The 12,854-nt window shown below is 39.6% G+C and overlaps 1 long non-coding RNA gene across 1 annotated transcript; it reads left to right on the top strand.

Annotated features, from left to right (window-relative positions):
• Positions 1-999: 999 nt before the first annotated feature.
• Positions 1,000-6,196, top strand: LOC119722076. Its single transcript, XR_005270406.1, has 4 exons — positions 1,000-1,303; positions 2,655-2,811; positions 4,419-4,567; positions 5,423-6,196. It is a non-coding gene; the product is annotated as an uncharacterized LOC119722076 (long non-coding RNA).
• The last annotated feature ends 6,658 nt before the right edge of the window (positions 6,197-12,854 follow it).

Raw genomic sequence — 12,854 nt, forward strand, 5'->3', positions numbered from 1 at the left:
GCAATTTAAACACCAGCGCAGCCACAAGCTTCAAATTTTAATTAAAATCGATCTGGTTTATAGTTGCCTTGGTAACCGAGTTTTTATAGGCTAGTGCTGCAAAACTGGACGTGATATAATTCAAAACAAATTTCCGTCAATTAGTATTACTCACGCTGCACTGGTGCTTTTGTGAGTTTGTCTCTAGATAAAATTGCTACATTCTGCCGATGTGAGAATGGTCGGTGAAAGAAATCGTGGCGCGCACACGGTTACGCTCACCCTCATTTTGATACATTTTTTATGAAAGTGTTCACTATTAACAATTTTAACTTGGAGTGTTGACAAGAAAGTCCCCCAATTTTCCCTAGCATGCCTAAGCTGGACATGCATGTCGCGGATTTAAATTTTCATCACCATTGATTTTTTTCTCATTATTAACCATAACTCCGTAGAGCAAGTAAACGCAATCATATTAAATTAAAGTTGAAGGATTCCTGACGCTTTTACTTCAAGGACCGTCCGCTCTGATATGATAAATATGAATATTAGTTTCAACGTTGCTCAGCTATGTGTAGATCCTAAAATCCAAGTTTAGGCTATTTTTTTCAAGGATTGGTAAATGAAGGAAACCGAACGCCAAAAACAACAACTGAAATGTGTAACGTAGGCTTAACAATGTGCACACATAATTCATAAAAAATAACATGTTTACATCATGCAATCAAATTATGAATGGACGAACTATCCTGAGGGGTTAACGTCACATTTTTGAAATCGGGACGGCCCGGAAAATCGTAAGATTGTTGGGCAAAACTTTTTAGTCTTCAGTGCATTTATATCAAAATTTGGTTCATTATGTGTGTTGCACAGCTATGTACTGTACTTACAAAAATAGCGGCACCCACACGCGCTTTGCAAAATACGTAGCTGGCGCCAAAAAAACTGCACTAAAAAGCATTCATGCGTCGGTTTATGACTATAGAGGGCGTCCTCATGGTAGTTCACCCAGCACATGCGCAGAACAGCAACACGTGGTGTGTTCCGCCATTTCATTCTTCGCGCTCGCAGGCATAAAAAGCTCAATGACTCCTCCCAAGTCAGTTGTCTTTAACAAATTGATAACCTGCCTTCTCGGCGTGATAATTGAATGAAATCTGCTGACCTGACTGAAGGTAGTTTTGGTCAGTTTCAGTGGGAAATATTTCGTTGGAAGTTCGGATAAACTTGAAGAGAATTGTTGGCAGCAGTTCCGGAATGCCAATGGGAGTCCGAGATGGGGTGTGCATTTACGCATGTATGGTGGAATCGGAGTGACCGTAAGGTAATGGCAAAATTGCTAAATGGGCTTCAAAAATCTGCTAGATTTAACAAATACCTGCTAAATCACCTATTATTACACAAAATACGTTAAAAACACTGACACTCACATGCACATGTGAGTAAAATGTCCTTAAACAAAACAAAAATCGTAAAATTTCTTTAAAACAATGTGATTTTTTTTTCAAATGTGCAAGTGTCTCCTGGCGTGCAATGGTCTAAGTACTTTACTGTGTACTAATAAACGTCAAGGAACCTCAAATCGAAGTTTTTCCAAACTAATCAGCTATTTTTTTTAAATGTGCCATATTTTTTTGTCAGATCACCAAATGTACAGAATTCTGACACAAATCTGTTAAAAAAACTCATCCTGCTGAATTTTCATTCAAACTCTTTTTGTTGTTGTTGAAAAAAATCTGTCAAATTTGGCGGAACTTCAGCTAAAACGGTCACCCTGGGTGGAGCAAAAAGCGCAGTGGCTATCGTGACGGCAGCCGTAACGCGATTTTCAACCTGGCTCAAGCTGGCCGCAATGTCGGCCCAATTTCCAGCCTCGAACTCGGCCTCAAAAACTCAGCCTCAAACTCATTAAATCCAAACCGCATGCACCAAAGGGAGGTCGATGTTTATTCCTGGGGGAATTTTTGTTTTAAAGGAACGTTTTAAAACTGTGCACAAGTTAATGGGAAAAATATAGAAAATCGACCTCCCTTTAGTGCATGTGTTTTGGATTTTACGAGTTCGAGGGTGAGTTCCAGACTGGAAATCGGGCCGACATCGCGGCCAGCTCGAGCCAGGTGATTTTCAACTTCTATCATTACAGAACCATCTGGTTCTCTGACCTTATAGTATTCAACATCATTCAAATTCATATCTCGAAAGTTGCTATTCAAAATTGTTGCATAAAGCTTAATACCACATCATTGCGTCAATACAGCATTGTTGGAAATGCAGTCACATCAGTACACGATTTCCATGATTTTTTTTAACCATGGAGCTGTGGTCAGAGTGGGTTTCTGTGTGTGTGTGTTCTTTACTACCATTTCTTCAAAATAGTACAACAGATATACATGAACTTTCACCAAATTTGTCGAACCCAATGAGACCTGTCTGAAATTTTCTTAGTGTTTTCTCAGTAAATACTTCAATATTTGTCCAGCTAAATTTGAATTTTTAGGACAAATTATCACTTTCTGATGGCTGAAAGCAGGTCACTGGACGGAAAAATTAGTGATGGCCAGATATGGGAATCTTTCCCAAAATACACACATGTACCAGACTGGAACATATCTGATTTGCACTTGCTTTGCTAATTGCCACATATTTTTAATGTTTTTTTTTTAATTTGGGTCCAGATCATTCTGACTCGCTCTGCACAGTGGAGAAAGAGAGAAAGGAATTTGGGTGGCAGTTATGGAGCCAAGCCAAGCCCGTAGCCAGCAGAGACAAAGACCGCTGGAGAAAAGGCCTAGCAGCCTTAATGGGCCACTGGGCCTGAAGAGGATAGGGGAGGTGAGTAAATGATATAATTGTTTATTAATAATGTAGAATGTGCCATGAGCGTCTTGCTTGGCGGATACCTGGTGCTATAATCACCATTCATAAATACCTAAGGCAGTTTACGTATTCCTATTGGCAGTGGCGTAGCCAGGAATTTTTCAGGGGGGGGGGGGGCGCTGGGGGGGCTGGAACATTTCATGGGGGGGGGGGCGTCAAGTAGATCAATGATAATTTTTTTAGAAACTCAAAATCTCAGTGGGGGGGGGGGGGGGGGGGGACTGAGAGGCGAAGCCGAGGGTAATTATCACCCTTCCAGACTCCGGAACACCCTTCGGAACACACATTTATTCCCTTATTATCACTCGTGATCTTAATTTACTAAAGTTTGACTTTGCCCTTCAGCACCATATTTTAAGCTCCTGTCACACAGTGCCATTCTCTAGCCCCATTTATGCAGAAGCGTAGCTAGAGGAGGTTGGGGGGGGCGTGTCGTTGCCTCCCCCCAGTGAATTGAATCGGGGGGGGGGGGGGGGGAAGGGGGCACACCCCCCATAAAACATGCCCCCCATAAATAATCATCACCTCCCCCCCCCACGGAAATTTGGCAGTCTTAAAAAAATCATGAGACCAAGATAAGCGGGTTCAACATGAAGTGCCTGTTTAAACATTTTAAATTTATTTTTAGCACAAAACCCTGCTTTTTTGCGATTCGTTGTATATTTTAATGTTCCGCGGAGCACGTGTAGCGATACCATTGTCTGACGATGAATTCCGTTTTGAACAGCGCCCTCATTGAAAGATGGTGTCAAGCCCCCCTCCCCCTCCAAAGTCCCCCCTCCCCCTCCTCTCTCCCCCCCCCCCCCCCCCCCCATTATTTGATTTCATGGAGGCCGGGTGTCCGATGACAGAACCCTGTCTACCTTTGAGCATGGATTTTAATTGGGCGCCCCTCCACTATAACATCAAGCCCCCCACTCGCCCCCCTAGGATGACAACCCTGGCTACGCTGCTGTGTGTGTGATACGATGGTTAATACCAACAACAATTATTGAAACTTGGCTGGGATGCGGGAAATCAATGAAAACATGGCTAGGCTCCAGCCTTGGATCCCAGGCTTCCCAGACCATATTTGGTGTGTGCCCCATCCTAGTCCAATTCTCGTCCAGTCCAAACTGATATGATACACTGTGCCCTCTGGAGACATGCACACAATAGGGAACAAAATATTATATACATCTCCACAGGGCAATTTCTATAGATGAATACGTTTTCACAAGGTTTTCACGAAATAGATATGGATTTTACTCAAAAACTAGGAATTTTCAAGGTATGTTGATCCATCGCAAATGGTAGAGTTTTAAAAAAGGGATATTAAGTCCGAATTTCAGCCAAGGAAATTAATTCTAGTTAAAATAAGAGCATTTTGAAACTGTACTTTCAAACTCGAAAACTCGAGAACAAAGAAATGTCTCCACAAGGATACAAATTTCAGTATGTGTGTTCTCAGGCGGTTCTATTCAAGACAAATGTGGCTCACATGAATTTTGTGTAGAGCAATCCCAAACTGTATTTAATATTGCCCTCAAACTCATCTATGTTTGTCTTTTATTTTTGAACAGATATGAAACAAGACACAAGCAAGAGGTGCAAGCAAGTGGCCAGCGAGATGTACGTGTTCACTATGGTAGCTGTTGAGCGTTCAAATTGAGCCAGTGAACACCCAAGACCCAGGAACTCAAGACCCAGGAACTCAAGACCCAAGTACAGAGTGAGTCAGAAGCATTTACATTGCATTTTTTATATCCAAGCAACAGTAGCGTATCCAGCTTTTGATGTCGGGGGGGGGGGGGGGGGGGGGGAGCAACCACACATCCGCGCCGAAATGTAGACATGTTTTTTTCTCCGGACACTTGGCCCCCGTAAATCAAAAAGCACCCCTGCAAGTTGAAAACATTAAAAGTGGCTGCCTGAATTCCATGGAGAGTCTGTCAGCAATTTCCCCCCCCCCCCTCTCCACCGCCCTAAATTCAAATATTGGTTATGCGATGCCCCTGTCACCAATTTAAACAGGCTGATCAACCAAAACTGAATTTTCATCCCTAAAAAAAGGCTATTGCTCAAGAAGGTAAAAACGTTTCCTCATTATGGAATTATAGTTTCAGGAAACTTGCAAATGCAATGATGCAAGTTTCTATTTTATGGTGCTGACATCTGCTGGGATGTAGCCTCAATCCTGCAAAACCCTCCAATTGGCCTCATGGATAGTATAGCCTCCATCCTGCAAATTCCTCCATTATTTCCTGAATATGGTCCATGGAGGGGTAACCACTGCCTGAATCCTGCAAAATCCTGTGGCAGCGACTGTCGATATGTCGAGGCTTGGCCAGTGACATCCTGCATGGCTGAGCAAAAACAACACACGGTCCGGCTCAAGACCTTGACAAGTGCATCCTACGAAATCAGTAACACACTTTTGCCTTGTAACCTCAATCCTCCAAATTCCTCCACTTTGGCAAAGAGGATTTTGAAGGATTCAGGGCAGTAAGGGTTAAAACTGTCAAAAGGCCAGAAGTAGGCAGGCTTGCTGGAATATTCCTATTGAAATAACTTTCTTTGTTTAAAGGTAATAGCTAGGGTGCTAATGGTGGAGCACACACATGAGATTGAGGATGCCGATGATGACATATCAAGGATTGTCTAGTTGGAAAACCCTAACCACGTAGATGGGCACTCACCCTGGAGGTGAAGGAAGATTCCCATATCTGGCCATCACTTGTCACCCTGTGCACATACCCTATGAGACTGGACTGAAAATGTCTGTTTTCTCAGTAAATACTTCAGTGTTTGACTTTTTAGGACATATTATCACTTTTGGATGGCTGGCAGGTCACTGAAGGGAAAAAGTTGTGACGGCCAGATATGGGAATCTTTCTGAGGTGAAATCTTGCACCACATCTTGCAAAATTAATTACGTGATAATACCTTGCAACAAAATCACTGAACAGATCTCTTTATCTTGCAAGAGAACTCTGAAGTAAATTTATGTGGAATAACATTTTCCGCTCAGTTTGACCAATTTTATGCACGCCATTTTACCTTTGAACAGCACATATGGCAAGAGAAATTCTGGGAATGTGTTCTCAGGCTTTTTTCATGCAATTTTCAAGCAATTTCATTTTTTTAGCCAAATGAATTGAAAAAGTTGTCCTTACATTTTTAGCAAATTTTCACTTTCCTGGAAACAGCTCAGAAACAATTAAGGGTTCATAATTAGCATATTTTTATACTCCTTAAGTGATTATTTCAGAAATTTGAGCAAATATAAAGGATTTATTGGGAAAAAAATGAATGGGAATGCAAGGGCGGATCCAGAACACAATTTTGGGGGGGGGGGCCAAAAAAATTTTTGGTGCCCCAAAAAAAGTGGGTCAAAAAAATTACGGCGTGGGGTTCGGGGCCCGCTTAAGGGCCCCGAAAAATTTTTGGATTCTAGATGCTCTGTGGTGCGATCTGAGGCAATTTCTGACCACTTTAACCAATGTTTTTTTGAGGAAAAGATGGTGGTGTACTCATTGCCTGCCTTTATTGCGATGTCACATAAAAAAAAAAAAAAATTTGTTTCGTTTTTGGGGGGGGGGGCCATGGCCCCCTTTGGCCCCCCCTGGATCCGCCCTTGTGGGAATGTGTCGCAAGGGCCCTCAGACATCCTCCTTGCAATTTTCAAGCAATTAAATTTTTGAACCAAAATTGAAAATAAATACAAGGGGTTAACCTTACATGTTTATCAAATTTTGGTCAAACTTTGACTATTCTGGAAACAACTCGGAAGCACTTTATGGTGCATGATTAGCATATTTTAATACTTCAAAACCGATTGTTTGAGAGATTTAGACAATAAGGGATTTATTGAGGAAAAAAAATCACATTTTCCGCTCAGTTTGACTAATTTTATGCACGTCATTTTACCTTTGAACGGCACACCTGGCAAGAGTAATTATGGGAATGTGTTCTAAGGGCCCTCGGGCATCTTCCATGCAATTTTCAAGCAATTTCATTTTTTGGGCCAAAATTGAAAAAGTTGCAAGGGGTACCCCTTACATTTTTATCAAATTTTGGTCAAAATTTGACTTTCCTGGAAACAACTCGGAAACACTAAAAGGTGCATCAGAAACAATTAAGGGTTCATAATTAGCATATTTTTATACTCCTTAAGTGATTATTTCAGAAATTTGAGCGAATATAAAGGATTTATTGGGGAAAAAATTAATAATTTCAATCAAATGTTACAAAATTGTGTGTACATGCACTCCATACTTTCTTTTTAAGGCAATTTGGCAAGAGGAATTATGGGAATGTGTTGTAAGGGCCCTCAGACATCATCCTTGCAATTTTCAAGCAATTTAATTTTTGAGCCAAAATTGAAAAAAAATTGCAAGGGGTTAACCTTACATTATTTTTTATTAAAATATGGCGACAATATTTTTCAGCAATTTTATCAAAGGTGATTAAATATCAGCTTTGATTATTTTGTCTGTCAGTGTCCGTTGTCCAAAATGTTTAATAGTGCTGTATTTGTAAATAGTGTTTAGTATTAAATAATTCATTGAATGTGTTAACCTGATATCAATTCATGTAAACTTAAGCTGAATGTGCCTCATTTTTGTCAGTTATTGTGACTTTGTCAGTTTCTTTCTCTTTTTTTTATTTTTAAGGGCGGGGAAACATAGATTTGTCTTGTAATTTATATTAAAATATCGGTAATGGAAGCATTTTTCAACTACCCTTTTACAACGTAAACAGAACTTTGGGAACAAGATAAGAAGCCCTGGGAACAAGGTTGATGCCCTGCGGACAAGGTTGAAGCCCTGGGGAGGAGGTTGACGCCCTGGGAATTACGGTCGCCCCTAGCGGTACGCGCGTTTCTATATACCGCTAGAGGCGATCAAGAACAGTCGCCCCCAGAGGTACGAGCGTTTGTGTATACCGCTAGGGGCGACAATAACGGTCGCCCCCAGCGGTACGCGCGTTAATACATACCGCTAGGGGCGACAATAATGGTCGCCCGCAGCCGTACAAGCGTTAATATAAACCGCTAGGGACGACAATAATGGTCGCCCCTAGTGGTACCCGCGTTTCTGTATACCGCTAGGGGCGATTAATAACCGTCGCCCCTAGCGGTACGAGCGTTTGTGTATACCGCTAGGGGCGATCAATAACCGTCGCCCCTAGCGGTACGAGTGTTTGTGTATACCGCTAGGGGCGATCACTATCGGTCGCCCCCAGAGGTACGAGCGTTTGTGAGTACCGCTAGGGGCGACAATAATGGTCGCCCCCAGCGGTACGCGCGTTTCTGTATACCGCTAGGGGCGATTAATAACCGTCGCCCCTAGCGGTACGAGCGTTTGTGTATACCGCTAGAGGCGACCAAGAACGGTCGCCCCCAGAGGTACGAGCGTTTGTGTGTACCTCTAGGGGCGATCAATAACGGTCGCCCCTAGAGGTACGAGCGTTTCCGTATACCGCTAGGGGTGATCAATATCTCTAGGTATCTTAAATGGTCGAAATCGGTCAAGCGTAGCGCTTACTGCGCTATAGCCTTTGCTCAGAAACACTTTACAACTCAGAAACACTTTATGATGCACGAACAACTTGTTTTAATACTCCTGAAGTGATCATTTGAGAGATTTAGGCAAATACAAGGGATTTATTGAAAAACAAATAACATTTTACACTCAATTTAATCAATGTTGTAAAAGCAATATTCCCCTTGAATGGCACGTTTTGCAAGGGATACTTTCAAAATGTGTTCTAATGGCCCTTAGGCATCTTCCATGCAATTTTCAAGCAATTTCATTTTTTGGCTAAAATTGAAAAAAAAAGCAAGGGGTACCCCTTACATTTTTATCCAATTTTGGTCCAAAATTGACTTTCCCGGAAACAACTCAGAAACACTTCAAGATGCGTGAACAACATGTTTTAATACTCCTGAAGTGATTATTTGAGAGATTTAGACAAATACAAGGGATTTATTGAAAAACAAATGACATTTTTTACTCTATTTTACCAATGTTGTTCACGCCATATTTTCCTTGAACAGCACATTTTGCATTAAAATTTTTTTGCAATGTGTTCTAATGGCCCTTAGGCATCTTCCATGCAATTTTCAAGCAATTTCATTTTTTGGCCAAAATTGAAAAAAAAGCAAGGGGTACCCCTCACATTTTTATCCAATTTTGGTCAAAAATTAACTTTCCTGGAAACAACTCAGAAACGCTTTAGGATGCGTGAACAACATGTTTGAATACTCCTGAAGTGATTATTTGAGAGATTTACACAAATACAAGGGATTTATTGAAAAACAAATGACATTTTTTACTCTATTTTACCAATGTTGTGCACGCCATATTTTCCTTGAACAGCACATTTTGCATTAAAATTTTTTTGCAATGTGTTCTAATGGCCCTTAGGCATCTTCCATGCAATTTTCAAGCAATTTCATTTTTTGGCCAAAATTTAAAAAAAAAGCAAGGGGTACCCCTTACATTTTTATCCAATTTTGGGTAAAAAATTGACTTTCCCGGAAACAACTCAGAAACACTTCAAGATGCGTGAACAACATGTTTTAATACTCCTGAAGTGATTATTTGAGAGATTTAGGCAAATACAAGGGATTTATTGAAAAACAAATAACATTTTACACTCAATTTAATCAATGTTGTAAAACCAATATTCCCCTTGAATGGCACGTTTTGCAAGGGCTACTTTCAAAATGTGTTCTAATGGCCCTTAGGCATCTTCCATGCAATTTTCAAGCAATTTCATTTTTTGGCTAAAATTGAAAAAAAAGCAAGGGGTACCCCTTACATTTTTATCCAATTTTGGTCAAAAATTAACTTTCCCGGAAACAACTCAGAAACGCTTTAGGATGCGTGAACAACATGTTTGAATACTCCTGAAGTGATTATTTGAGAGATTTAGGTAAATACAAGGGATTTATTGAAAAACAAATAACGTCATTTTACACTCAATTTAATCAAAGTTGTAAAAGCAATATTCCCCTTGAATGGCATGTTTTGCAAGGGACACTTTCAAACTGTTTTTCTAATGGCCCTTAGGCATCTTCCATGCAAATTTCAAGCAATTTCATTTTTTGGCCAAAATTGGAAAAAAAAGCAAGGGGTACCCCTTACATTTTTATCCAATTTTGGTCAAAAATTAACTTTCCCGGAAACAACTCAGAAACGCTTTAGAATGCGTGAACAACATGTTTGAATACTCCTGAAGTGATTATTTGAGAGATTTAGACAAATACAAGGGATTTATTGAAAAACAAATAACATTTTTTTCCACTCAATTTTTAACAAAATTGAAAAAAATTGCAAGGGGTTAACCCTTGCGTTTTTGGCCAAAAAAATTAAATTGCTTGAAATGAGCAGGAATGCTGCCAAAAGTACAGTGTACCATAGAACAAACTCCAACTTGATTTATGGACAGATGATAGAGAATTCCTTCAAAAATATGGAGAGAAAATGGGTTACAAACATTTCTCCAATAAATTGATGAATTTTGCCCAAATGTTCAAAATTATTGGTATTTGAATACTGATAGAAGTTCATTTATATAGCTTTAAAATAAACAAAAAATAAAAAACCAAAAGATAGAAGAAGTAACTTTATCAGTACATACTTATTTTGGAAATACCAATATTGGAAGTCATGTTGATAACGACTAATTATAATATACATTTTTACCTTTAAAGAATTGCATTTACAATCTTAGTTGATAAATTTGCTAAAAATGCAATTTTCTAGACATGACAAGCCACGTTACTTGCTTCAATGCCATAGTGCATTGTTTTAATTTCACCTAATTAATAATTCCCTCCTCTAACAATTTTTCATATCTTTATGGCCTAGTTTGGGAAAAAACAATTAACACCCTAAATCCAGGGAACATGAATACTAAATGTTATTGCGAACCACATTCTAGTACCTTTAAAAATAGTAAAGTTGCATGAAATGTTACAGACATGTACAAATATATTTGAAATATCAACCGACACAGAATATAATACCTTTTCCTGCTTCAGCCATTTCTTACCATACATTCTAAATTTTTCACATTGTTTTTATTGCATGTACATTTGGATAGCACAATTTCATACACCGAGCAGCACCAAATATTACCAAGTTATTATTATTTATGTCAAGGGATGCGATACAAAAATAGCAGTGTGTAGGCCTTGTCAAAGAATGATGGAAAATTCTATCACCAAAACAATTTATTCAAAGGATAGCTAACGAGTGGGATAGCTAAAAAGTAAAATCTAGAAACACTTATACAGCTTTACCTAAAACTGCCATAATGGGAAAAAAACATGAAAACAATTATTCAAAGATGGAAAACATTCAAAATGTAGTCTTAATTACTTTTGCAAATTAAGCATTTACAAGGCGTTTGGGTGTACATGAGGAAAATACGCTTGCCTTATCCAGCCAAACCCTTTCCAGTTTACGCATACTGCCCAAGATACAAACACTGTAAAACCAATTGATATTCATGGTTTGTATATCGGAAGGAACAGTTCAAGAAGCTTATAAACTAAGAAAACAAACATTAATCTCAAAATTGCATTGACATAGCATGCGGTCCAAGTACAACACAAAATGACGTAAACAAGTGCACAAAGATGGTATAGGAAAGGTACGTGTACATTCTAGCGAGACATTACAACAACTTTTAAATCTTGCAATTTTGATCTCCTGATCTACCCGAGGATCTGACGCCTCTTTTTGTGTCTGACCCCTCCCCCCCCCCCCCCCACACCATCATGTGTAACACTGTCTGCCGACAATTTGCAGTACTTGGGGAAACAAAAAATTCTACTTCTAAAGTAAAGACGTCAACATTTCAAGTGGAAGAAAAAAATATATGATGAATCCTTTACAATACAACTTAATCTTTACTGTTTTATCCATAATTTTATTTAAAAATATACTTATTGCTACAGAAGTATTTTTCAGAAGTTTTAGTCAAGCTCTGGTTTATCTCACTGATCCACATGGCCTGGCCTATATCCGGCCTACCACGTGCAGTAGGCAGTAGGCACAAGCCTTCAAAGCTGTGATGATTGGCAAAAACTGTGAGAAAATTACGGAGCCAACACCCAATACTGGGTCAGCACGATTATGACGACCGTACACGGCACAGGTAGTGACAATTTTGCCATTTGACAAAAAATTCGCAGTTACTTGAAAATAAATCCTACCGTCTAGTTTATTACGCACGACGTAGTTGCTATAAACCAAATACTTGCCCTACTGCACTGGGGAAACTGGACGGTCATGTGAGCTTTAACTTCATACAATCAGATCCTGTGCAAGCTTCACAGCACAGAAACAAATGGCATAATGTCATCTCAACTCTCTTAACTTCATACAATCAGACCCTATGCAAGCTTCACAGCAAAGAAACGAATGCCATAATGTCATTTCAACTCTCTTATGACAACTACGACAGATTGATAACTGCTTGAGACATGATATATTACAAGTATTGAATACACAATTATTAACTCACTTGTATAATACATTATACACATTCATTGAAATTACTTCACCGCAATTAAGGTGAAAGCACCACAAGGGAAAACATGTACATGGAATTACCAGCACTCAAGTTTTAAGATTAGGCCAAAAAAAAAAATACTCCGGTCTCTGGTCAGCGCGCGCGTTGATTTTAACCATGCGCGTCAACCTTTTTTTCCCTTCAAATTAACACGGAAGCTACAACAGCGCCCTCTATTGCCGCGCGCCCTCTATTGCCGCACCTCCTCAAATTTTTGTACCAAGGAGCACCAAGGAATGGGGAAATTGCACCAAGGCAAATGATAAAGGGCACCAAGGCAAATTATGGAGAACACCAATGTATCGAGGGCACAAAAAAAGCAAAATAGTACCCACCTTTTCTGTACAATTCAAGCTTGAAAAAAAAAAAAACCACCAAAAAAACCGCATCGCCACATCAATTCCGGAACTTCGGTCTGACCAGAGACC

Source organism: Patiria miniata, unplaced genomic scaffold (genome assembly GCF_015706575.1).
Source record: "Patiria miniata isolate m_02_andy unplaced genomic scaffold, ASM1570657v1 HiC_scaffold_14, whole genome shotgun sequence".
NCBI classification, from domain to species: domain Eukaryota; kingdom Metazoa; phylum Echinodermata; class Asteroidea; order Valvatida; family Asterinidae; genus Patiria; species Patiria miniata.